Here is a 4,685-nt window from a genome sequence, read left to right on the forward strand (position 1 = left end):
GGATAGACCACAATTTACTTATCCTGCTTTTCATATTTATGTTAATTTGGAAAGAAAACGGAACTCTTACAATGCTGACTATTTAGGAATAAGCCATGCTTCTCCATTTTCTTACTCAGGTCTTCTTTTTATGTCTGTTGTCAAACTTAATAGTTTTCTATTTGTGGCCCTGCTCTTTGTTTCTTGAGTTTATTTCTAAGAACTTAATAGTTTGTTGTTACTGGAATGGAATCTTTTCTCCTTAACATTAATTAGCTCAGTAGTTGTTGCTAATATAATGGAAAGCTATCAATTGTTCTGTATATTCATCTTATATTGGGCCATCTTTTGGAACTCTCACTGCTTCTAGTAATTTCTTAGTTGAGTCTCTTGGATTTTCTAGGTTCACAGTTCTATCACCTGCAAATAATGCTAATGTTATCTCCTTTTCTAAGAATACTTATTCCTTCTTCTTATTTTAGTGATCCCTGGTGTTTCAGGAAAGGGAGAAGAAAATAGGAATCAGATGGCCTGGGTATAGATGGAAAGGACAAGCAGAGAAGGGGTAAAATGAAGCAGGCAAGAATGAATTAAGTGGACATCTTAGAATTTAGCTGGGTTGTGAGCTAAGGGGGTGTCATAGATTGAATTGTGTCTCCCAAAAATATCTGTCAACTTGGCTCGGTCATGATTCCCAGTATTGTATGTGTGTACCATTTTGTAGTCTGATGTGATTTCCTTATGTGTTGTAAACTCTATCACTATGATGTGATAAAATGGATTAGTGGCAGTTATACTGATGAGGTCTACAAGATTAGTGTTTTAAGCCAGTCTCTTCTGAGATATAAAAGAGAGAAGTGAGCAGAGACACATATGAACCTCACACCACCAAGAAACCAGTACCAGGAACAGAGTGCATCCCTTGGACCTGAGGTTCCTGCACTGAGCTGCTCCTAGACGAAGGGAAGACTCATAACAAGGACCTTCCTCCAGAGCGACAGAGAAGAGAAAGCCTTCTCCTGGAGCTGACACCCTGAATTTGGACTTGTAGCCTGCTGGACACTGAGAGAATAAATTTCTCTTTGTTAAAGCCATCCACTTGTGGTATTTCTGTTATAGCCGCACTAGATGACTAAGATGGGGGAAGTTGGAAAAGTTCAAGCAGGAGTCCATTTCCCATGTCTGGAAACTGTGTAGCATGGGCCTTTACTCTCTTTTTGTCTCTGCTTCAAACACCAGAGGACCTTTAATGGAAGAGGAGGGGGAGAAGCCAGGCATGAAGGAGCAGGCCACTGCCCTCCCTACCCCAGAGTCCAGGGATGGAAAGGGGAGATTCAGTAGGGAATGTTTGAAGGAAGACACTGGAAGAAAATAAAATTGCTCCTTTTTGTACAGATGGTTCAACAAACAAGTTCCATTGAAAATGTCAGCTGCATTTCTATTATTCCTATTTTAGGAAGGGGGGCAATTAAGAGGAGACTGGAGAAGGCGTTGTCATTTGGGGTGGAAACCTATCTATATAGGCTTTGTAAAAACATCCCTTTCTGGGGACTTCTGGGCAACATGGCACTATAGTCAGAAGCACCATGCCGTCCCTCCACAGCAAAGATCAGAAAAACTAAGTCAAACAGAGTCACACGTCAGTCCTGAAACCCTAACCATCAAATGTAGAGATAGCCAAGCACCAAATGGAATAAGAAACTGACTGAGAACAGAGCACGAGGAGAGATACATGCAGAGGTCCGCTATGAGCTACTGCAGCACAGATCTGCCACCTTGGACTCCTATCGGAGATAAGCAAACAGGAGGTACGAGAAAACAGTTTCACTGAGCTTCCGGCAGGAGACAGAACAACCGGGAACCCACAATATAGGCTTTCGCACCCTCCACCCTTCTTCACTGACATTTAGCCTCCTCTGCTTCCTGCAGCCACAGTCTATTGGCTGGGAAGCAAGAGCTTCCCCCCAGTGCCGCTTGGATTCCACCTGCCGGCACTGGCCAGCTCCCTGAGTGCCATTTGTTGGCTGCTGGTGTTACTTTTTTCCGCTTCTTTAGATTTCTTCCTTATCTCTCACCACCTCCCCACCTTTCTCTCAAATACCTGGCTCCGTGCACCATCTTTGCTTCTTCCTGAAAGTCTGTGAAACACCGCTCGACTGTGAAACTGCTTCCCGGCCCATGCCACCATGCTGGTGGGACCCCCGGGGCTTTTTTGTTTGCTCTGATTTGTTCTGTTTTATTTGTTTGTTTGTTTGTTTTCTTTTTCTTTTCTCAGCCTGGGAGCCCCTTCTAGCCGGACAGTACCATGTGGCTTGGAAGCTAGTCCCTTACTCTGTGCAGATGCACAGGGATATCCCTGGGGGCATTTCTTTTTTCTTTTTTTTTTTTCATTTCTTTGTTTAGTTTTCTTCTCTCTCTTATTCACTTTTTGTCTTTCTTCATTTCCAGTTTCTCGATTTATTCATTTTTTTCTTTTACCCTTTTTCTTTTATTTTTTATTTTTGTTTTTCCCCATTTCTCAGTCTCTCATTTGTCCACTCCAATAGCAAGCTCCCTTAGCACTCTTTTTTGTTTGTGTGTATGTCTTTGGTTCCTGTTCCTCTGTCCTCTCTCTCATCATTCCCATACCCATCTTAGCTCCACACATCACAATCTACCCCGTCCTTCCTGCCTACCTGCACTGTGTGCTGAACATCACACTCCCAAGCAACACAGGCATGGCCTACTGGAACCTGCCCTGCACTGATTCTCAGTCTGCACTGTCAGCCCTGGTAAATGCCACAAAAAACCTATCCCAGCAACTCCCCTTCAGCTGGACCTGCCCTACTGTACCATACCTGAGTGACTAACCCTGCCCATTGGAGAAAGAGTGAAAAGTATCGTGCCCACAGATGAGCAAACAACAAAGAACGCACAGCCCACCTGCTCAGACATAACTAAATAAAACAAAAAAGCAGGACAAAACAAACAAATCTACAATCAATAAACAAGGAAAATAACCACTGAATGCCCTGAAGACAGCAGACAATATCAAAACATTTACAAAAACAAGACAGGATGGTTCCAGTAGGAGTCCAAAGTAAAACACCAGATGACCTTCCAGTAGAAGAAAAGGCACTAGACCTAACTGATAAGGAATTCACATCTCTAATATTCAGAATTATCCAAGAGTTGAAGCAAAAAACAGACAAAAATGAGGAAAAAATAGACAAATTCATGGAAATGGCAGACAAATTCATGGAAAATACAGACCAAAAAATGGAAGAATTCAAGAAAATAATACAGAAACAAAATGCTAAAATAAATTCACAACTAGAAATCATACAAAAACAGCAATTAGAAATCCAAAAGATAAACAAGATTTCAGAAATGAACAGTGTCATAGAAGGGCTGAGGAGCAGGTTTGAAACGATGGAAGATAGGATCAGCAAAATTGAAGACAAACACTTGGCTACAACTCTGTTTGAGGAAAAATCCAAAAAAAGAACGAAGAAAAATGAAGAAACACTGAGAATTATGTGGGATACAATCAAAAGCAAAAATCTGTGAGTGATCGGAGTTCCAGAACAGGGGCAGAAAACAGAAAACACAGAGGATCATTGAAGAACTGCTGACAGAAAACTTCCCCAATATTGTGAAAGATGAAAAGCTGACCATCCAAGAAGCTCGACGAACCCCATATAGGATACAGCCCAAAAGAAAATCACCAAGCCATATCATAATCACACATGCTAAAACCAAAGACAAACAAAGAATCCTGAGAGCAGCTTGAGAAAAACAAAAGTGACATACAGAGGAGAAACAGTAAGACTAAGCTCGGATTATTTGGCAGAAACCAGCCAAGCAAGAAGGCAATGGGATGACATATATAAAACCTTGAAAGAGAAAAATTGCCAGCCAAGAATAATATATCCTGCAAAACTCTTGTTCAAATATGTTGGTGAAATTAGGTCATTTCCAGATAAACAGAAATTAGGGGACTATGTAAAAACCAAACCGAACTTACAAGACTTATTAATGGAAGTCCTTCGATCTGAGAACAAACAATATCAGACCACAGGCTGAATACAGGACACAGGATTGTACTAGCCAGATACCAACCTAGGAAATGAACTCTTAAGGACTATGCAAAACCAAAAGAATTACAAAAGGGAACCAGTGACGTTAAATCTGTAAATGACAGCAGCATCAGAACAATAAAAGAAGGAATAAACGGTATAGGTATAGAACCTTCTAATGGAGAGGAAGTCACGTGATACCAAGTAATAATAGACTGGTACAAATCTAGGAAGATAAGGGTAGATTTCAAGGCAACCACGTAGAAAGGTAACAAACCTACTCATCAAAATAAAGAAGAAAAACATGAGTCTCAGTAAAAACAAAACCTACAAAAACAAAAGAAATGAAAAAAAAAATCCACGAACAAAAGGAACTCAGCACAGGAGAGTAAGAGGAACAAAGGAAACATCAGCACCACAAAAAAAGCACTACAAAATGCAATCCCACTCCTAGGAATATATCCTAGGTAAATAAGAGCCGTCACACTAATAGACATGTGCACACCCATATTCACTGAAGCACTGTTCACAATAGCAAAAAGATGGAAACAACCTAGATGCCCATCAACAGATGAATGGATAAACAAACTATAGTACATACACACAATGGAGTATTATACAAAGATAAAGAACAATGATGAATCTGTG

This window comes from Trichechus manatus, unplaced genomic scaffold (assembly GCF_000243295.1).
Source record: "Trichechus manatus latirostris isolate Lorelei unplaced genomic scaffold, TriManLat1.0 scaffold00061, whole genome shotgun sequence".
Classification (NCBI taxonomy): Eukaryota; Metazoa; Chordata; class Mammalia; order Sirenia; family Trichechidae; genus Trichechus; species Trichechus manatus.